Here is a 23,414-nt window from a genome sequence, read left to right as displayed (position 1 = left end):
TGCACTTGCAATGGCCTAAGGCAGTGCCTGCTGTTCAGGAGGTAGAGAGAGTGCCTTGCCTTGTCCCAGGTGGCAGACAGGCAAACCATGTTATTAAGAAGCAGAGATCGCAAAACCTTGATCTTCAAAAAAGGCCCCTAATTAGTCCCTAGCATAAGAATAAATGGCATTCCACATCAGCAAGGATGAAAAAGGCTCCTTCAAATTTCATTAAGTAATCTCTGCTATTGACAGTTTTTAGGATCACATGGGGAATTCTTGTTGTTTGAACCACTTTACCAGAAAACTCTTCTTTATTTGTCACTTCTGTTTCATAAAAAAAAAAAAAAAAAAAAGAAAAAAGAAAAAAAAAAGTCATAATGGTGTCACATGCCACATCTTAAGGAAGTCATAAATGTCTTGACAAAGAGCTCCATGCCCTGCCCTGCTGAGTCACTGCTGCTCTCAGGTCCACTGGAGTCAATGGAAATTCTTCACCATCTTCACTCTGCTCCAGCTCAGCCCATCAACAAGTGCTACTCTGGAGCCATCCTTAAGATTTTCCATAACACTCTTTTAATTCAGTGTGAAAATGACAGATTGAAGAATATGTGCTGAGTTTTCTCGTATTTCTGAAGAGCTTTGATTTGGACTAGACCTGTTTTATGAAAAGAAAAGGTTTATTAAAAAAAAAAATTCCATCTTTCAACTCATATACCACTTGTCTAATTTTGATTTATAAACATTCACAGTAGAGAAGGCATCCTTGTCCAAATAGTCTCAAGGTTCATAAACTTCATCTAATTTCAACATATAATTGTACAGTAGTTTGCAAGGACTCTCACTCTCTAGAGGGCTTGAATCCATTTGATTTTATTCATCCCAATGGTATCTGCTTTTATCCCTAACTCAGATTAACAGTTCTGGCATCATTGCAATATGGAAAGTTCATCATATTCATGCAGTGATTCTACTACCAGCTGCAGATCCTTGTGAAGTTTACTGTATAATGAATTAAAAACATAAATAGCAACAAATGGGGTAAATAATTTCTTTGCCAGAATTGGAACAAAGTTAATTGTGTCCTTATAAATAACTTCTTATACTGATGTTTCTTCTGAACCATTCAATATTTAATTAAATCACACAGTTTCTGGATCTTTCCTTTAAATTATATATATTTACTCATGTATTTACCATTTTTCAGCTTTATTGTAAGTATACTATAAATCATTGAAAAAATAGAAAAGAAAAATGGTCCTACTTTTACACTGCAGCGAAGAAAATATTTTCTAGCCTCTAAGAAATACACCTCAGAATTGCTTATTCAAAATCAAAACTTGTCATCAAAGATATTTCACTTTATTATAAAAGAGAAATTTGTTATTAGGATTTTGTAAACTAGGTTTGAGATAGTTATTTTCTGAAAGGGTTAGTGCATGAAGAGCAGAGCAGGACACCTTTGCCTAGGTGTACCTGAGTGTTGTCAGACAGTTGCAATCTCCCAGGTAACATTTTCTTAAGTGGAGTTTTTAAGAATGACGAAAATTTGTTCTCCTCCAAGTAGGGTGTTTACTTTCTGTGTTCAGTCTTCTCCAGATAATGTGCAGTGCTGCACTTGCCGCTCCAACCAAGAAACTTCCTTTAGCATTACTTTAACCTGTGGTCTGTATTGATTTGAGATGTAAGAAATTGTATGCCAAAACCTTGGTTATTTTAACTAGTTCTAAACAAGAAAGACTAACATCAGTTTTGACAACAAACAAAACCAGTTTTTGTTCTATTGGTTATGTTTAAAAGATTCCAATTTCAAACCAAACACAACTTGTGGTTATTCTGTCAGATATTTATATAGCCACTGGGGCGCCATAGTTATGCACCGCATACATCATTGTATTTTTAAAATGTACTTAATGAACATTTTTTCTTTTCTGGTAACTACTTCATTGCCTTAAATGAATGCATTCCAATAGAATTTGTAACAAATGAGCACTTTGTGTTTGCATTAATGCCAAACACGTTTAACAAATTTTTAACAAGGAACACTGGCAAAAAGCCAAACTCCTAGAGGGACACTGAAGGAATGCTATAAACTTAAACTAGATTTTACCTTTTCACTCAGCTCAACAAGTGTCTTAGGTGTCTTTGGCATCTCAGCATTGAAAGTTTTCTACATAGGTTGGATACAACTTTGTGATTTAATTATTTCTCTTCTTGGCCCTCCTTGCTAAAGATTTTCACATCAATGTAACAGGCTTTGACAGGTTACTGTGTTCTTTAGAAAGTGAGAGGTGGGTTTTCATTCTTTCCATGAGAATTAGGCCAGGAGGAAATAGAAAAAACAGTATTTATTGTTGGGGCTCTAATGACAGAGAAGTTCAAATAGTACATATCATGCCACTTCCATGTCTTATGTGAAGGGCACTGTATAGCGGAGAGGACTCCAGCAGATCTGTGCTACCGAATATTGTTTCTTGTGCCAAGTTGCAAATATCTGGATTGTGATCATGTTTGCAACTGCACTTCAGGGGCAGGAGAAAAGCAGTCCGCAGCACTCCCGCTGCTGTGAGCTCTGGGCTTGCACAGAAGCCACGAACAGATTTTTGGCTGAATCCAACATCTGGGGGAATTCTGCAGTTGTTGAGTTATGCCCACATGGTACATGTCATTACAGACCTTGGGAATCACCTAGTCTGTAATACATGTTCATATTAAAAGTGTTACAAGTAGCTCCACAAACCACATGCTTGCTCTTTACTTGTAACTTAATATATTAATTTAATTTTTACTATGTTATTTCAGTTTTAATCAAATGCAGAAACTGAAAAATAATAATACTTAGCACTCAACCGAGACTATTAAGGCACATTACAAACATTAAGCCTTGCAAATTCCTGTGAGGAGCCTTATGTTATCCCTGTTGTAGCAAAGAGCAACTTAGACACAGAAAAATGATATGACTTTTTCCTTAGTCAGACAATAAGCTAATGGCAGAATTCAGAACAGTACCATGCCAGGACTTTGTCTAAGTTAATTTGTCATTCTTTGCATGGTTTGGACAGACAAAAGAGAAAATTGAGAATGATTTTTTTTCTTCATGTCATATAGATTTTGTTGTTGCAAGAGGCACAGTTGAGTTCTGGGAGGTCACTTGAGGAAGACTTATAGCCTTATTTTTGAATTGCTGCTTTTCAGTCTAGTTATTAATTTCCAGAAAATGAAATAATTTCCCATCATTTTTTGGTACTCTGTTTGCAGTAATGATGAATGAGTCTAGAGAAGGAAACGGAGGAATTCATCCTGACAGCTTTTTAAAATATGTCACACTATAATGCAGATGCCTTGTCATAGATTAAGGAGCCGAAATAGCCCTTAGAGGTTTTCATTAATTATATCCTTCTCTACTAACATTTGGTCAGATACCAATTCCCTGCAATAAACTGGCTATTCCCTCTCTTTCTGACTCACTAATTACCATATCAGTTGTTGGCCTTTTATGTAGGTACCATGTGTAACAGGTTAGGAGAGGGCAATTTAAGCCTATGTGAATGGGTATCTGTTTTTGTATCTGGGTGCTTGTTGCAAACATTTGGAAAGCATATGGAGCATAATGGACATGAACCCAGATGTCAAAAATAGCCTGCATTTTACTACTGTTATTAAACAGTTTCCCCTTTAACCCCTTTGTGTTTACCCACCCTCTCCAGCTTGTTTCTGCAAATCACTGCTGAGAGGAAAGGATTGGAGGTAAAAAGTAGTAATCAGGCAGGTGTCTTTATCCAAAGGAAAAACAATCTGAACAAATATTTGTAGGCTACTACACTTTTATATCTTCACATCCTTCTGCTGTTTTCATTGACTGGTATCTAATGGACTGTCAGAGATGCCAAACTCGTAAGACATTAATTTCAGCTGGAGCACTGCTGAATCTCAGGCCCAATGTACGTTACCAAATTTTATTTCTGTTTTAAAGGTTCGGTGACCTATACCAAGTACAGCATTGAAGAAACAAATATAAATTTAATTTACTCAACCTCAGTTGGTATTTGACAGCAATATCCTTTTATATATTTATTTGACTTACTTGAGAAATACTTAGCATTTCCTACCTGTGGTGAACAAGTTTTTGTTACACTTCCAATACATATATGGTTTCCTGATGAATGGGTGGGTTGATTAAAAGGGTGGGGTTTATTTGGGGGTTTCATTCTATGCTAAAACCTCAATTAAAATTTGGGGAGCAAGCTGGAGAGAGATCGTGCTTTGCGATTTGTTGCAGTTCCTCAGATTGGACACTTTATTCTGAGTTCTTATTTTTAAGAACATAAATGAGTGTTAATTACAAAGGAACTTCAGCTTGTAAAATATCAAGTATATTGAAGATTTGCTATGATTATGTTTTAGCAAACCTGTTAAAAAATACAGACATTTTCGTGCTACAGTTTCTGGAATGTACTCTCCTCGTTAATTTATATGGGTGCTTCCTTTGCCTATATATCTCTTTGAATGATGATTAAGAAATACTCGGCACGCAGAAGAATGGAAGCTATGCACAGTTCACAAAACGTAATGCATGCTCTGACTTACAGTTTTCATAAGAAGTTTGCAAAGATTTTATGTGCCAGAACTAGTAACATGATCTACTTTAGGAACTCCCTGGCTTTCCAGCTCTGCAGAAGTCGTTTTTTTCTTCATTCAGGGGCTAGATCCAAAACCTGTTAAAGTCAGTGGGAACGTTTCCACAATTCAGTGGGCTTTGGATTAGTCCCTAAGTGTTTTAACCAGAAGAATTGTACCAACCTCCCATTGGAAAAGTAAAATTCACCTAAGTTTGTATTATATAAACCATTATATGTACTTACCACAGAGACATGAACTTGAAAATAGGAATTTAAACTCATTTGCAAGTTTATTCAGTAAAAGGTGTTTCACTTTACTCACAAAATACTCTAATAAAAATTCGATTCTAGAATTTTCAGGGGCATTTTAGCCAACTAGTTTTATTTACAAAACATAACTATTTTTCAGCTATATACAAAAGTATAAGCACTCTATGGCAATTTATTTTTCATAAAATTCAATATTTTGGAAATATCTAAGGTTACATAAATGCAAGGGCAATAACAGAGAATCCCATACATAATGCATTTGTACTTTTCTAGAAGCAAAGTCAGTAGATAAATGAACAATTGCCTCCTAAAGGAATCACTTAATTCCTCCCACTCATCTGATACACAGATTACGTGAATAAGACTAATTCACTGTTCAAGAATACTGTGTTGTTTGCTTGCAACAGAGCTAGTGTAGCAATAAAAACCATTCAGGTCTTGCTCTGTAGTCACAATCGGACAGAGAGCTTCACCCAAAGCCCATGGAAAGCAGGCAGACTCTTTCCATTGACTGACTCAGACTGGCAGCAGTCACCTCTCGCAGTGTCCTTGATTTCAGCACTGCCAGCCAAGCCATGAAGAGCAGCCGTCATTGATTAGTGACCGCATGGCTGAAAAACTTGTAACAGATTGGTGTATATTTTATTTTTCATAACTCCAAGGTTCTTGTATGCGTAAAACCTTTCTCCACTGTTTCGTCAGTTAAAGTGGACTTTAAGTGCTTAAAATATAACAGTAAAATGTTTCAGTACCATTGGTTCTGAAGAGTTGCTAGAGGCCCTAGAGATTCCCACGTGCTGTGGAACTGAATGGAAATAAATGCATGATTCCTTGAGTTGCCAAATAAAAATATTTGGTTTAACCAATAACATGTCCCCTTCAAAGCTACTGTGCTGCTTATAGATAAAAATAAAAAAACCTCACAATTTACAGAATCACAAGCACAACAGAATTTCACATATTTTGAATTTAAAATCTTTCCCATTTAGGGGGAATCTTGTCATACAAATCAGCTGTAAAACTAGTTGCCACCCTATGAACATATTAAGTGGGTTCAAATAAAATTTAAATCCTCACTTAATCCAGAGTATCCGATGAAGCTTCTATGAGAAGCCCAATTACAGGAGCACTAGGATGTTTTATGTGCTTCAATCATGTTACTAATTGGAATATTTTGTTCCCTTTTTACAGTTGTCAGAGGAACTAGTGAAAGAGGAAGAAAAAAAAGAAGCACTGGAAGGTAATGATGATAATCTATTGCATTGGATCTCCAAACATGACCATGATATCCTGGAGAAGATCACAGGTGCAGAAGTGAATGCTAAGGTTGATATCTAATGAAATGCTGCATTAATTGGTATTTTCTCCATTATTTTTTGTAGTCTACTATGAAATTAGATACTTTGGAAAATAATGGAGACTCAAGTAGAAATTAAGAGCCTCAGTTCTGTTCTTAATGGATCTTGCAAGTTGTTCTGTTTTCACAAAGAAACCATCTGTCCAGAATGTTATTTTTTAATGAAGTTCAGTTAAACAGGTTATTTAACTAAATTTTGGTAAATTGATATTGATTTCAATAAATAATTCAGACTCTCTTAGGTGTGGTATCTGCATTTGCTGATTTTACCTTGTCTATTCTAAAGTATCACTTCTGTTGCACTAGATTATCAGGGAGGTCTTAGTAAAATACTATATACAGGTGTTGGCATTAATCTTACCCCTAGTTAGATGTGGGCTTTTCCAAAAAGTAAAACCCAAGCCTTTACCCTCCTCTGTTTTCTTATATCTACTGATAAAAGAATAATTTAAAAAACAAAACAAAACAAAAAGCAAAAAACATTGATAGTATAACCGGTGTTAAGCTCTGGGCCAGGTTGGAAATGAAATCAATTTTTGGTACTAATAACTGATGACAAATATTATCTTTATGAAAATATGGTGTGTGTCTCTGACAATGCATAGGACATCTAATTTGAGCATAAATATAAGATTATATACAAGATGTGTCTATTACTAGATGGTAAAAGCTTGAGGTGTATATAAATACGTATGTATGTATATATCTGGACATATACACAAGGATGTATCAACCTTTTACCATCCAAATGCATACAGGTTTTCAACAGTAAAAGCTGGGACTCTTTAAAAAAAATAAAAATAAAAATAATTAAAAAAAATAAAAATAAAATAAAAAGATTGCTGTGAATACAGTATATGCACTAGGTCTCCTGTAAGTGAGGAACTGTTTGTTATTGTTTTCTGCATTGAAAAACAGTCTCCAACATGGATCCCAATGAATCTTAGATGTTAAAGAAGAAAATACCAATGAACAAATAGCACTAAAAGGCTGTTTGTCTCAACAACATGTATCTAGTAAAATGAATTTAAAGCACATGCAAGGAAAAATAAAAATGTGAAGTCCTTACATTCAGTGAGAGAATATAACTGATAGTCAAATCTCTGCCACTTCTTGAGGAGAGGATCCGTACAACTCCACGAACATTTTTGGTCAGTCTGGCAAACATGTGCAAATGTGTGGCTGTTTTACTGAGGCATCTTTTTGTCCATGGAAGAAATGCTTCCATGCTGATGGGAGTGGGAATAGAATATCTGCATTTTTAAAGGACAAACAATAAATTTAAGCATGGGTGGCCTTAATCCTTAGTAGTTTTTCTTTGCTGCTGTAAAAAAGAGAAATCTAAATGGATACTCCTGAAGTCTTGCACTGAATTTAGAAAAATTATTTTTTGAACCTGTGGTGCAATTAACCCTAAACATCCTACATGAGCCATACATATAGTAACTCCTTTAAAATTGTTGTCTAGAGATGATATTTTATTTATTTGTACCATAATTCTTGGTGCAATCAAAGAGCAATTTATTTGAGCAGGAGTCCTGCTGGATGCTACTGTCTTCAGTAAATAGAGTAAAATGTGTAGAATTAGTATAGCATAGATAATTCCAATTTCATTCATGTTTAAAAAGTTTGTCCTTTAACTATCAATGGCATTTTAGATCTTTGTTTTTGAAACAGCAAAGCTTTTGGGAGTGTATATTTAGCACATATGACAAATGTTGCACTTGGAAACTCAGACAACAAAACTCATGACAAATTTGTTGTCACAGTAGGGGACAATCGTCTGTGTCTCTTACGGTCAGGTCTTTACCTTAACTCTGCAACTGAATACTTGAAGTAGGAAATAAACCGGGGGGGGTGGGAAGGGAAACAGGGTCACAGATACAAAGCTGTATAGTTAGATATTTATATGTATGTGCCAATTTTGTCACAGATATTATTTTAGGGGCATTTTTGCTCCACTCATATTGGTGAGAGTATTGATCAAAACTTTTATCAGGGCCTACAAGTTAGCCCCTAAAGAGGAAAATTTTGTCTAACATTGCTTTTTTCTTTCCTTTTTTTTTTGTTTCCTTTTCATTTTGTGTGTTACTGTATGATGTTTGGAGAAAATCCTTTCATATGCTAAAATAGAATCTCGGGGTTTACAATAAACACTGTGATGTTGGGAAATATTTTATTTGAGCAATGTTTGGTAGGTTTTTTTTCCCCCTCTAAGTGTAAAGAAACAAATCAACTTTTGGTTAACATTTAAGATGATGATTATTATTTTAATGTGAGATCAGTCTTGTACTGCGCATTCTTTCTTTCCTTTAAATGTACAGTATGAATTTTGTATTTAATGAATTTTGTGTATCTGGTATGCACGTACCTGCACATTGACTTTCATTTGAAAGTGGGTTTCAATTTACTTTTTAAACAGTGTTTATGAAAAGACCTCAGATGTGTTGACACAAAGTATATCTGCAGTGTTTTTTTTGTGTGTGTAGGGTGACGTTTGAATGTGAAGTTCTGCAGCAATGGGTCAGTATTCCCTATTTACCTTAGATCCTCATTTGATAGTGCTGCTTGTAATATTTTTTTCAAGTGAGTGGCATGTTCTGGATTGTGATATTGATATATGGTTAAGGATATTGATATGAAACTAAGGAATTCCTAGAAATTACCAGTGGGCATGTATTAGACAGTCATTGTAATTTAATGTCTAGTAGAAGTGTAAAGTACCAAGGTATTTAGAGTTCATAACATTGTTATCATGTGTATGGGAAGTATTTAGTGTTGATCAGCTTATTTATATTCATCAAATAAACTTTGTTTCTTTCTGAAATCAGTGTTGTGTCATTAAAAGTAGGTTTACTGACTGTAAGAAAATGTGAGAGAGATGTTTTCCACATGGTAAATCTATCACACTCCTTATTTCTCTAATTGCTACCATTCAAAGTAATTTATCTTCCTGTTGTTACTATCACATAAACTGTTTAAGAAAGCATAAAAAGGAAAACGTCTCCTACGCCACACTCCCAGAAATGCTTATGAGCAACTTTAGTGAAATGAAGAACCATTTTCTAGATTGGGCTTTTAGAGCGCGATATGCTTTTGAGTGGCTTTCTAAAACATAATATTTTTGTGTGACCCTGTGTAATTGCATAGAAAATTACATTTTGTTTATGTACTTTACTGACCAAAAGCCGTAAGGTGTGAAATTCTCTGCACAGTCAGCTCCTTTTTCAGCTGCCTGGTAAGTGGTTCCCCGTTTCCATTATGTTCACTTTTTTTAGAAAAGGAACTTTTGTTAAACAGGAATTTCTTACCTCATAGAACTCCCTGGACCAGCTCAGGGCACACACAGCAGGAGAATAAAAGGTAAGTAAGTATGCATTTTACTTAGGTTATTTAAAAACACACAGTCTCTTAGTTTTAAGCTCTATTTCTTTACCTATAAATTAGTTTTCTTGGTAAGAGAAATAGGATATTAAGTTTCACTTTTAACTACAGCTAAATATACATTTATTGTGTATTCCACTTACACCTACTTAGCTTTGGGTTGTAATACTATAAATTGAGTAGCAATTGCTTCTATCTTCTTTCTAGATCTGCACAGTTTTTCAGAATGGTCTTGTTCTATATTCAGGCAGTGCCTGTATTAGGGGACTCTCCATCCCCCTCCATTGGAAACATCCATTTTACTCTATTTTCAGCATTAATAACTTCCTGCTTTAAAAGCAGCTCCTGCCTCCTTGCACTGTGAAGGGGACAGGATGTGCCAACATGTCTTACTAAGGACATACAGAAAGACAGCAATACATCTGGGGAAATTGTGAAAGGCTCTTGATGCCCATTTTCTAGAAGATTGTTTTCAGCAAGAACTCCCCTCTTTCCTCTGGAGAAAGGGGTTCTGAGGGCCCTAGGGGAAGGGGTAGGAATGGTGTATTTGTGTTTGTGTCTGCTGGGTGTCACAAGGGCAGGGAGCTCCCCGGAGGGCAGCTCAGGCTGCAGGAACATCTTGCCTCAAGTTTGAGTTCATAGAGTCAAGAGCTCCTCCAGCCCTATAGAAGAGAGCCTGAAAAAGAGTAAACCTCTTCTGAGCTTGAGGTTTCTTCCAAAGAGAGCCTATTTGTTCACTCTGGACTTAAAGCCAAAGTAGCTGGAGGTTTGAGCAAGCAAATGTAGAAGCAGTGAGGGACATTCAGGGGATGAAGCCTGTGTTGGCTTGCATTTCAAGCCAGACACACTGTGAAATTCCCAGGCAGCTCTGTGCCCACATGAGTTGGATAAAACCAATTGCAGAACACCTACTGCATCTCCAGGTCCAGGATTTGATCCTGTAAGAGCCGCACTAATTACACACACTGTGTCCTGCCCTGTGCAGAAACCTGTCAGAAAGTACCAAACAGAGGATCAAAGAACAGCATGGCTTGTATTTCACCTGTTGATATGGCTTCTCAAAAAAAACCCAAACATTCTAATAACTAATGTATTAAATCACAGTGATGTTATTTCATGCTCCTACCTTTTCAAACAAGACATGTCTTTTTCAAATACACGTTTTCAAACAAGAGGCAACCTCTGCCTTCACCAGGAGTAGCTTATGGCCCATCACTACAGATTTGGTATGGCCTAGAGGCACTGATGCAGCAGTGGCCCTGTTGAGAAGCCCGCCCTTGATGGATGCATTTGCCAATCCAATGACTGACTTGGTTTGATTTTACATTCCTTCCACTTCTTGCTCTTCAAAATTCCTCTGCCTTCAGAATGAGACTATTCTAAAACCATACCACCACAGACACAGGGGAAGAGCAGGCAAAACACCAGTACACCCTAAAGACAGCGCATGTATCCCTTTGAAATGTGCACTTGAATTTGCATTACAGACAGTTACAGCATATATTCTCATGCAGCTACAAGTCTCAGGACAAATCTAAGAACTTTGAACCCGTCCAGTTTCTAATGGAGGCGACTGTCCAACTTTAAAAAGGCCGTGCTTTTGGTACTCACCCCAGTGAAGCCAGGAGACACCAGATGTTCTGGCAGCTGCAGGCTGCCTTGTGCTGGGGGAGCTGGGGCTGGAGGAGAGCAGCCAGCCCCCTCCCAATGGAGCAGGCAGCCCAGAGCTGAGTGGGAGGCTGCACAAGGAAGTTTGATAGGTCCAGATAGCAAAGTACTGATGATGTGTGGCTTCACATCACCTAACCAACTTTTGAGGGGCTGCACAAAAGAAATAAGCAACAATCCCCAGTTAACCTGAGTTCAGTAAGTAGTCTTCTTGTCGTGGGAAAATCAATAGAAAGGAAATATCTGTGCAGAATGCATGATAATGTAGCAGGGTAACTATTTTTTATTTGAATGTAATTTGGACAAATGTATTACTCATAAGTGAGTTATCCAGGGCTTGCCAAATATGTGGCTAAACAGTTATTATAGCAAATTACACTATCATCTAAACACCTCTGTTTTGGCTCTTAGTTGTCTTCTTTTGCAATAAGTGTTTTGTTTTGTTTTGTTTTGTTTTTTCTTGATAATTGTTGTCCATTATTGCTGTATTTACTGCTTTGGTTACTATAGAAATAAATAATAGCATGAACAACAATATGTGTACGAGTAAGAGCATTTTCTGAATGTCATGCGGAGAACACCCTTGTTAATGAAGACCTGTATGGTTGGGATAATGTAGTTCTCAAGTCTATCGATTTGTGTCCTCATATGCATTTTATTATGGGCTTTATATTTCATTTTAAACTTCTAAAAATAAAGAAAAACAGCTGAAGTACATTTTTTTTAAATGGCCAGATTTTGGTTAGAGGTCAACACGGGCCAAAGGAGAACACAGAACTGCCCTGGAGCTCTTACAGTTTTATTTTGTTTTGTTTTAATAAAAAGATCCCTATTACAATCCACTGAGGGTCACAGAAATGCAGTCATTACAGACCAGCTGTATTCCTCGTGCATAACTCTCCCACCCTCTGTACCTTCTCCAGCTTTAGATGAATCAAATGTGTGAAAGCAGGATTGTTGTCAGTGATGATAAGGGTGTGCATTCAGGAACCAATCCAAACTTTACTGAAGTGAACGGAAGAACTATTGAGTAAAAGTAAGTTTCTGATTGTACCCCACTTGCTTCTTTCTAGAGCAAAAGCATACATTTACAGGAGCATGGGGCCAAAGCATTTCCTCTATATATCAGATTTTGAGCTCAGTTAAATTCAGATGAACAAACTGCTTGACTTTTTGAATGCTTTATGATAAGAAAATATGTCTTAGGTTTCATTACTGAAATTCATTTACAACGTATTTTGTTTACAGTTGTCCTGACTGTTTTTCCAGGTCAGTGCTCTATCCCTACTAACTCTTAAGATTGTGTGTCATTATAGTGTCTCTACATTGTGGTCACTTATGGTGTTTGTTACAATTAAATAAGTATCTTTCAGTCTATAGGTTAGTTTGCTGTTCCTATAGATAGATTTACTGTTGCCTTAGGGAGTAACATGCATTATATCTGAGGAATCTGTTTTCTAAAGCAAAATAAATTCTGACCAGGCTTTCAGTTGGGGTTACTGCAGGGAAGAAAAAAGAAAAAGAAACCACGACAATTACTAATTCCAAGGGCTGTCCAGGTAGCCAGTTTCTATAGGATTTGTTCCAATTCTGATGCCATTCAGCATGTCAGAGTTATTCTCACTGAAGTTAAACACCCAGTCTCGGTATCTGGAAGCTGAAGGTTGTAAATCTCCCTTGTAAATGTTGCCTGTGACAGACTTGTATAATTACCACTTGTACTTCCTCAGAGAACATGAGCTCAAATCTAAAGCAAAGAGCTTGGTTAATAAAACATCGAGTTCTGAAAACTACAGGAAAAGACCTGTCCAGCTCATAGGATAAGGAATTTTTTATTGGTCACAAGAACATGAACACTTCAGTGGAAGCCTCTTCTTCAGACCTGATTGTTGTGCAGGTATTCATATTTTTTCTTTAGGATTACCATCAGTTATTGCAATTAAAAGGTAAATGAATTGAAATATCTCACAATCTTCCTTCTATGTGAAGTATACTGCACTAGATATAGTTATTTTGCTAAAATACAGAGAACTGTTTACTATTCTGCCTATAAATATTATTATATTCATTAGTGTCTTTAAAACAGGTCAAGAATATAAATTCAGAGAGCTGAAGTTACACCATTTCCATGAGTAATGCTACTGAAGTCAGAAGGAATTACTCCCAATCCTTCTCAAGTGAGTAATGAATATTAGTCCTTGGCATTTTTGGCTATAAGTGCCCAGATAGCTTATGGAAGAATATTGAGGTGAGCGAATTTTTACAGGACTTAGATCCTGAAATCAATTATAAATGCTTTTTGGGTAATGTGAATGGTCATGGTCATACTGATACCTTTTCATAGCAATCCTTGTCCACATCTGTTCTCTACATACATCACAAGGAATGATTTCAGTTAAGATGTTTATGCTTTGCTACTACTCAGTTTGCTCTTCTCCATTGCAGGCACAGGGGCATATAGGACTGATTTTTCTACTTTCTGCAGTGTTTTGCACACTTTTTAGCTTTAAATTCCCTCACACAGAAGTGCCATATGCAGTCTTTGAAAACTTCTTTTTGAAGGACCCCTGTGATTCTTCGTCTGCTTTGCCATCTTCACTGGGCATGCACAGAGGACTTTGCATGAGGCAGGAGGCACCTGAGGTAAGAGTGGCTGAAATTAAACTTGTGCTTCAGACTTGGATTACCCATAGGTCCTATTCTGTGCAATATGAAAATGCTCTCCTTCCTTTGCTTGCTGTTGGATTTGACTATAATCAGCATCTTGCACAATAGAGGCTGAAACATAGAAAGCATTATAAATTTTTCCTAATATACATTAGGTTGCCATCATTAGTGTTCCAAAGAAACAGGCGAATCAGGAAATATTAAAATAGGTTGTTTAGAAATACTAGTTTTTCAGAGTTCACTTGTCTAATCAGTTTGGCTCGATGACTATTTTTCCCTCTCAGTTTTGAAATTCCAAATACAAATTGAGACACATGTACATTTGTCAAACTCTGAGTGATCATTGAGAAATTGCACTGAAGAGACATTTTCTGAAACTGATTTGTTGGACCTCGACCCCATAATGAGTTCTGAGAAGAATTTAGATTACATGGCAACACAGACATTAAACTGCAGTCTGAAAATAAAGTAAATGAAATATTTGAACTGAGCCATCCATATGAAAGGAATGGTGTTTGATGTGTGATAGCCTAATACATTCAGGAAGGTCAAACACCAGGGGAATGGGACAAATTTAAAAAATCAGATGTTTTTATTTTGTGGAATTTCTTCCTATTTGCATATTCAAAATATTTCAAAGTCGCTGCCTTAAACCATGTTACAAACAAAATGGGAACTGAAGAGATAGTTTTGATGTTATGCACATCCTACTTGCACCGCAGGAATGAAGATGAAGAGGATCCTTCTTTCAAGTGCCACATCTTAGTAAAGTTTTGTAATTATGCTACACGGACAATATTAACAATTCTTATTAAATACAGGATATAGTCTTAAAATGAATAGCAGATTTTTAGGAAGGGCTTTTTAACAAATATTTTAAAAATCTGATTTCACTTTGAATTAGCTTTCAAAATGTAGTCCAGATATATGTAAAGAATATAAAATGTAAATATATTTTCTAAAGTACTACAGTATGTGAAATTCATAAATTGTTACACGCTTTGCTAATGCAGCTGAGTGAAGCTTAGTCTCAGATCAGATAGAATCTTTTAGATAAATCATTTATGGCTAGATGACTTCTTATCCAAAAGTCAAACATGTGATCATTTACAGAGGTCACTGGCTGTATTCTGCTCTCTGTTCCACAATCAGCTGAAATAAACCCCAGGAGTCCCTCCTGATTGTATACTCACAGGGTCACAGTATCATAAAATGCTGCTCAAATTGTATTTCAGACAAGGAATGCTTTCCCCAAAACTATTCTGGTATCAGGGACAGGACTGTCAATATTCATTCCAGTGCAAATGGCAAGTATAAAGTCCAGCATTTTGAAGGGGAGCACCCTGCCTACCTAGTGGCAAAAAGCCCTGCTGTGACACATTTAACTATTTAAGAGACTTTTCAATGTATATTCTGTACTGCTTTTTTTTTTTTTTTTTTTACGGAGTCACACTGGGCCTTATAACTAAGGCACCTTTGTGATAAAGAGGAGAGGTGCAAAGAAAATACTGAAAAACCTGGGAATATGTTCCTGAGGAACACAAGCTGTTATTGTAGGATAGTGAAGAAATATTATCAGCTTCTATGGAAATAGAGAATATCCTCATGATATCCTACTCATGACAACATAGTGCTCACAATAACTTCATACCATGTTGTAAAAAAACAAAACCAACCAACCAACCAAACCCCAACAACCAAACAAAACCCAAACAAAACACCCCAAACCAACCTCCTCTCCCTCCAAAAAAACAAAAAAACAAAACAAAACAAAACAACAATGATAACGAAACAAAAAACATTACAACAACAACAACAACAAAACTCACAGGGTGATAAAATAGCATGGGAATGCACTTCTGTTTGAAAAGCAGGTATGGCGTTAGTCTCTGGCATTTCCATCATTCTGCAGAAATACATGTAACTGATCTTGAAAACACAATAACTGTTCTGCATAAAAACTTACAGAAATGAATGAGGTTTTGTTTTCCTGTGGAGCTCACTACAACCAGCAGTAGATCAGTACCACCTCTTTGCTGGGTAAGTTACCCTGTAAGCCTCCGACATTCTGGAAGGAAGTATTCTATGAAAATATTAGCAAAACAACTGATTAAATAAGGAAAAGTTGCTAAATTGGCAACCTATAATAAAGATAATTAGATAAACTAAAGTGCAATGACTATTATCAAGCAATTAAGTAGCTACTTCTATAGCTGTTGCTTTGCTTGGCTGCTCTATTACAAGTGATATCATGGAGTCACCACTGTGCTTTGAATTATAGGTTATTACTGAGTGCTTGGGTGGAAGAAATGCTGAGACCAGGACAGATGCCAATGAGGCAGGGCTGGGCAATTACCATCACTGTTCAAAGCAGCACATCGGGCAGTAATGAGTACCTGTCATGCTCTCCCAGAAGCAAAAATACAGCTACTTGACAAAGAAGCTTACAGCATTCTGTACTATTATAAAGAACAGAAGACCATCTCCCATCTCCATGGGATTGTCAGCACAGTAAGACATTTGGATTGTTTTTCTCTGCTTTTGAGTGAAGAAGCAGAACAAGAGGAGTCGCACATACACAAGCTCTGGACTTTGATACCAGAACTCAGGTAGGTCTGATTGCAGCAGAGGCCTCATTGCAGATGCCCTCACCCACTTCATTGCCAGCTCCTGCCTGGAAGCACAGTAACACTTTCCAACACAGTGGTCCTTGTTTCCTCCAAGATTATGCTATAGGCACTATTTCTCAGATCACTTTTCAAACAGTGACAGTTTACAGGCTCTAGACAGCAGAAGAGAATTAGTGGTGGTCCACAATAAATAGATTTCCCACTTTTCAAGGCTGGGTTATGATTTTAGCAGGGGAAGCACTTACTGTAATTGCCAAGTCTACATATGTGGTCATTACACCTATTCTGTATAGAATCTCAGTACATACTACTCAGCCTGGTCCCATGTCTGTGCTATCAGTGTGTCCTTGTGTTATTCACTGTGGGCGAACATTTGCACTGCCAGTGCCATTTTCTAAAGTTTTCACAATTTTCATTTAAATTGAGGAAAATAATGTAGAGATAATATGGTACCTTAGTCATTCCATGAAAAAATAAAGCCAGTAGTATCACTGGGGCAACAAGTCACAAAGTTTGCCTAATCAAATACTTAAAATGAAGAGTTCGAAATTAATCTAAACCTTAAATATCTTTGTAAAATGAGTTATCAAACAGTGCCATATTCTAAATAAACTGGTAAGAATCAAGGTCAACTCACAGACTATTAGGGAGCTTGAAAGATAGGGTTAAATTTATCAGATGTGTTGCTCATGATGCACAGATTGATGGCTATGTTCAGAATTATATTGGCTTTAAGCAGTCATAGACAAATATACATTGGCTTAGCTGTTATGACATATCTTTAGTCCTAAGGAAATGATGAATTAGCTAAGGAGTCTTTAAGATAAGTGTCATATAAGGGCTAACCAAGCTCCTTCCTCTTAAACACACCTTACTGATGACAAGTGTGTGTACATATTTTAAAGAAATGCTTAGTGATATTTCAGGTAGGAGCTTCAGACAGCATCCACCTACATTCCTCCTTGAGCTATGCAGACTGTGAGTATCTAACATTGCCACAATTATAAACTCAAGCCTAATCTTCTGAAATCTTCTCTGAGGCAACGAGTGCTTATTCAGGAGTGGACACAGCCTCAGACAACCGTATGTGGTTGATACCATGTCAGGAGTGGGTGTCAGACTGATCCATGCACATGGGAAATCTGTGGTGCCTTTTCCTCTCTTCCTGCATGTAAATTTACGCCCATCCATGGACTGCTGGTTTGCAATCAGTAAAATCTCCCGAGAGTGCTAGTTACCTGTGGGTCATGAGCATGGCACAGCAATCACACCAACACCATGAAAATATGCCAGGCAAAAAATGGGATAAAAAAAGTTTCCTAAGGTAGGAGTACCATTTCATACAGTCCAAGGAGGATGCCGAAAGAAGAGTGGTGATGCATCACCCAGCACCATATGTGCAGCCCCAAACCACATCTCAGGCTGCCTGGGGTGTGTTAGCAGCATAACCAGAGTGCAATGGCTGTCTTCTTATAGGGGGTATCTGTTTAAAGAGCAGAGACCACCCCAGTGTGATCCCGTACATCTACAGCTGGTGCTGGCCTGCTTCTGCCCTCTCTCCTGCTGCAGCTGGGAACCTGAAGCACACCCACAAGGCAGAGACCTGCTTGGGAAAACGGATGTGCCAAAGGACTGATACAGGAGTGATACAGGTAGGCTGGGGGAAAAGCTGTTGTCCTGTCCTTTGCCGTTGTCTCCTGTGTGGACCTTCTTTCCAGTTATGGCCTTCCATGCTTCAACTATTCTGTAGCTCTCTGAGGGAGAACTAGGAGACTGTGCTGGTCTGTAGTCAGTGGGACAAAGCTCCATGCCTGGTCATCTCTGGAAAATGAACTCTGTGTATGCCTTTGTGTGTGCGTATTAGAGTTATGTTCAGGCCACTCAGAAGGAACATATAAGAGCTCTCCAGAGTTTATGGGAGGTGCCTTTGGCCTCAGTGAAAGAAGGAACTGGTAGCATTAGGAGAGGGAAAGTACTCTGTTGTTAAGGAGTGGTGGTGGGATTGTTTATTTTTCCTCCCATAAACGTTTTTTTTAAGGTCCTAATGGAAACAAAGCAAAGTATTATTCCTCTAAAAGCACTATTCTTTAAGTAAACCAGACTCACTACTTGAAACATTCCAATGACATATGGTGGCAGCAGGGGAATGGCCGAGATGTGGATGGGAGAGGTATCACCAAGCTAAAGCCCCACAGCTTGTAGGCAAAAGCACAAGGTGCAAGGAGAGGGACACCTGCCCCGGACAGAGGAGAAAATAGCAAATGCTTCTGGGGGCATGAAGTTATCCCTTTCATAATTACTTTCAACAACCTTGCTATTCCAGAGATAAAACTAAAAAATGCCAGAAGTTTCCCTTTCATGGTCTCTAATAACACAAAAAGCAGAGGTCTAGGCAGCTTTCCCGTGTTCTGTTGGCTGTGGAGGAGTGATGTCCTCCTTGAACACCTCCTTCAGACACTTGCAGTTGCACCAGCACCTGCGCCTTCAACTCCCTGAGCCCTGTGTGCCAGAGCCAGGGATGGGCACCAGCAACTGCCTGTGGCAGCAGCCTCCTGGAACAGTAAATTAATCATCACCGTGGGGCACTAAATGCAGCCTTCCCTGCTCTTGTGAGATGACATTTTTTGACCATCTACCACCTGGCTGAGTTCACAGCAGTCAAGCCCCATGCTCCAATAGACACGGCACCAGGTTGGCATCCTGGTTCAACAGCTTTTAGAGTTACTTCTCATTTTTTTAAAAGAATTTTCTCATAGCTTTATTTTTTTCCATGACCCAGCATAGCAGTCCGGTCCAGCACACCATACCCAGCCCAGTGTTGTACCTGGGCTGTGTTTTGTGCAGTGGCAGCAATGTTTAGTAGACCTCAGTAGGAGGGAATAAAAAGAATCCAGCTGTGTTTTGCACATTAAAAATAAAAAGTGAGTCCACAACTGTCTTTCTCCAGTTGATAATGCAGATGAATGCCTAGTGTTTTGAGGAGGCTCTTTGTTATGTACTTCATTACTAGAAATAATAAATTGATATAGTTATCATCAATTCAAATATCAAATGGTATTTTTTTTCTACATACTTCGCAGGTTTGTAGATCAGTGTCTTTAGCAGAAACTGTGATACTTCATTACCTGTAAACTTTGCTCTGTTGCCTGCTGCCTCTTATTTGCATCTCACTGCATCTAAAATACGTCTTTACCTGGTAAAGACAAATGCTAATCTAGACTCTGTATTTCTTCCTCTCTAGTGGCTATTGCTGCTCCCAAATATCCTGGCTTCTTTTAACATGATGAATTTGGGTTTTAGGGGAGGAAGAGGAATTACAGTACACTCTTTGTCTTCTAGTCTCTTAACTTGAATTGTCCAAGTTTCTTCAGCAGTTAGGCTGGAAATATAAAATGATTATTTTTAAAGGGTGGGAGTTTCTCATGCTATTTCTTGCCTCTATTAGCTAAAGATATAAGAAAATAACAGTTATTGCAAGAGTTGGTATAAAATCATAATCTTTGGCTTTTCTTTTGTAGTATAGCCATCTTTGGGATGACAGGATTGTCTGTAGAAGCAAGCAACAGCATGTTTTTGGAAAACAAACAAACAATCAAACAAAACCCAAAACCAAACAGCCCTAGGAAAGTGCAAATATGATTCAAGGCAGTCACATCTATGTCCCTTGGAGCTTAAAATAAAAAGTCATCCCTGGAGTAGATGTGCTGGTGGGCAGTGTGCAGGTTACAAGTTCAGAATAACATGACATATTTGATCTGTCAAATGGTCATCCTGGTACTATGTATGGCACTCACCTAAAAAGGCATATATGCAGATACACTACACATAGTAAAACCAAAGCAGCTGCAGATGGCTTATGCCTTCACAAAGGTTCAGTGTGGTATGTGTAATAATTCCTGTACATTCGAATGCCATGATGAACTAAAATGACATATAGGAAAATACCTTCCTCCTTCGAAAGTTCTGCTTCCCAAACAGGTTCCTCACGATGGAAAATGGTGCCTATCAGCCTCTGACTGCATATTTGCCATTGGCCAAGGTGTAAATATAAGAATCACACAGCACTACACATTAAAATGAACACATGCGTGCAATATTCCAATGTGACTAGTCCTTTGTTAAAATGCATTACTCTGCAGAAAGATGGCAGAAACTCATCTAAAAGACCAGAAATACACTATTTCTGTCTTACAGAGAATTGCAGACTTTCATCTCTAAAATCCTGCAGAGTTGCTGTTTGAGGTTCTGCTGTTCAGACATTCAATAACATCTTTGCATTTCCTATCACATTACTTTGAGATTTTTTTTTTTCCTCCAGGGAACACCTCGATGTTAGCAGTAAAGCACACCGGATCAACTCCCCGTTAACTTAAGAGCTCCATCACGAGCAAACCTGGAAAACAAAAGCTTGGGCAACACGAATGCCTGTAACATTTGTCAATACTTCCCCCTTCTGCCCCCTCTGGCTTCAGCCAGCTGTTTTAAATAGCGAGGAGAAATTAAAATTCTTAAAGCCTTGCAGGATGTTTGGATTTCTGCCCTTTATTTCCACTTCTATGCGCCATGGCTTGAAAATTTGCCTGTGATTTATAAATTCCCTTTTCAGATTTCTTTTTAAAAGCAACGACTAGGGATCCCGACAACACAAATGATCTGGTGTTGGCTTTGCCTCTTGCCAAGCTGCTGCTCAGAGCTCTGCCTGCTTGCCTGCCTGTATTGATCGTCTTGGGCTAGGCGTTTTCCTCTGCCCGATGACATTATGCAATTACATGATGATAAACATCATTCGGGAATACAAATGCGAGAGGTAAACAGTTCGAGGCTCTTTATTAGTTTATTTCAGGCGATCTTTCTTGTTTTACTGCGCAGCTCCTCCCCTTTTTACAGTTTTCTGCTATTCTTTACTAATTCTAGTGATTTGAGAAATGACCTTTAACCCACGCAGTTTGCAGACTCCTAAAGGGGATAATTGAAATGCCACAGTAAACCCAAGGCAATAAAATATTATTTACTAGGCATAAAACTAAGGTTGGTCTTCCTAAAAGGAACGAACAACCCCTTTATTCCTTCTCCCCTCCCCGAACCTGGTGCTAAACCTAATTTATAAATTCCTCACTAGCCGTCCCGAGGAATGAATCCCAGCCCGGGCTGTGAGGATGCTTAATGGACCGGCTCCGAGGATACCAGACAGTTAAATAAATCTGCCAGGAGCCATGGTGCGGCCTCAAGCCCCGTCCTGGCAGACAGGTGCCGGCGGGGGCGGGCAAGATCCCGGGCTGACCGCCTGTCCCCGGGACGAGGGGGGTTCCGCGCTGCCTTTGCGCATCCGTCGCTCCGTTAGGCAGTGCCCACCTTCCCAAGCCGCCCCCTCTCTCCCTGCGCACCCGCGGGCCGTGCTGTCCGTTCCTCGGCTCTGGGAGCCGGGTACCCTCTTCTCGGCGGCCTCTCCGGCGCGTCTCCCTCCCGGGGAGACGGCGGGCGCCGCCAGGCTCGGCGGGGAGCGGTACCACGGGCAGAGCGACAAAAGGGCACGGTCCGGGGGGCGCTGGACAGAGAGGGGAGCGTTGCGATCGTGGAGGGGAGCTGCTTGGTCAGCGGTCGGGCGAGAGCCTGCAGCGGTCGTGGACACCGGTGGAGGCTGCGCTTACCTGGCGGGCAGCGCCCGTCGGGGCGGGCGAGCTCTTGATCCTAGGGGCATGTGTGCAGCAGCAGCGGACTCAGCCGGGCCGAGATGTGTCTTTCCCCACGTTGGGCTCTTGAAGGGATTTTATTAGCCCTGGAATGGCTTTGAATGAGTGAATGCATTTATTGATAGCGGAGCTGGTCTTGCAGCCTGTTTGGATTTCCCAGGGCTTCTTCGGTAATGTGCCCCCTCCTCCGCACTCCCTCCTCCCCCCCGTGGACTCGCAGTCGCAGACGAATGCAAGGGAAATAATGCGGAGTTATGGCATGGCTGGGGGAACGCTCCTATTTCCTGTACTTGGGTGCATATGAGACGTGAGAGGTGCAATAAAAAACCTTTGGCTGAGGACTGCACAGTGGGGAAAGAACTCTGAAGTACAAAGGGTTCGCGAAGCCCTCCTCGCCTGTAGCAGTTGCTGGATCTTACATGATTTAACCCAAACAGTTTTGTCAATAACTTGCCAAATTTACAGCAGAAAAAAAGACGCTGAAGAAGGAGGACCTCAAACCATCGAGCCCACTCGGTCCCCCAGCGCTTGGCAAGCGGCACACGCGGCCACCTCTCGTGTCTCGAAGCATGCGATAAACAAGACTTGTCAAATGAGCCACTCATCAGGAATGCTGCAGCCCCCTCCGGCTCGGCCATGTGCGCCGCACATTGCACGCACATGTATGCGAGGGGGAAGCCTCCGCGGGCTCGGCCCAGCAGATCATTGTGTCATCCCGCGCCCCAGGATAACCGGCCGGTAGTGCAAGGTGGTGCTGGCGGCACTGGGTAGACTGCGCACCCCCACATACACTCCCCCAGACAGGGTGGGCGCGGTGGGCACCACTTTTGCTGCAAGGGTTTGTGTTCACGGGATCTCACGCCGGGCTTGGCCACCGAGAAGGGTCCGGTGACGGGGGCGCTCAGCCGGGGCGGGCGCACTCCCAGGAACGCGCTGCGGCCGCAGAGCCCGGTCGCCCCCCGGACGCCCCCCGCCCGCCTTGGGGCTGCACCAGGGTCCCGTTCACTGCCGTACAGCTTTAAAATCCAGCCCAGTCTGCAATAGGTCGGCTCCGGGCGCATGCGCTCCGGAGAAAGTTTTTCAGCTGCCGTTGGCTCTCTAACTTTTTTTTTTTTAAACAGTTTTAAGCAGCGGGGTGAAGAGGAGTGAG

General features: G+C 39.6%; 1 protein-coding gene and 2 long non-coding RNA genes across 30 annotated transcripts in view; 2 read left to right on the top strand and 1 right to left on the bottom strand.

Annotated features, from left to right (window-relative positions):
• ERC2 (ELKS/RAB6-interacting/CAST family member 2) overlaps positions 1-9,052 on the top strand; it is a 439,127-nt gene extending 430,075 nt beyond the window's left edge. For all 28 annotated transcript variants that reach the window (XM_065074542.1, XM_065074533.1, XM_065074531.1 and 25 more), the window contains one exon: positions 6,060-9,052. The gene's annotated coding sequence lies outside the window, so the exon portion shown is untranslated. The remainder of the gene's footprint in view (positions 1-6,059) is intronic.
• LOC135580410 (uncharacterized) lies at positions 317-23,298 on the bottom strand. The gene is made up of 2 exons (XR_010474940.1): positions 22,223-23,298; positions 317-637 (listed from the first exon to the last, which is right to left on the bottom strand). It is a non-coding gene; the product is annotated as an uncharacterized LOC135580410 (long non-coding RNA).
• Positions 15,854-21,390, top strand: LOC135580411 (uncharacterized). Its single transcript, XR_010474941.1, has 3 exons — positions 15,854-16,553; positions 18,068-18,226; positions 20,893-21,390. It is a non-coding gene; the product is annotated as an uncharacterized LOC135580411 (long non-coding RNA).
• Positions 23,299-23,414: the final 116 nt, after the last annotated feature.

The sequence above is a fragment of the Columba livia genome, chromosome 10 (assembly GCF_036013475.1).
Source record: "Columba livia isolate bColLiv1 breed racing homer chromosome 10, bColLiv1.pat.W.v2, whole genome shotgun sequence".
NCBI classification, from domain to species: domain Eukaryota; kingdom Metazoa; phylum Chordata; class Aves; order Columbiformes; family Columbidae; genus Columba; species Columba livia.
The sequence above is the reverse complement of the archived record's forward strand: the minus strand, read 5'-3'. Positions and strand labels throughout refer to the sequence as shown.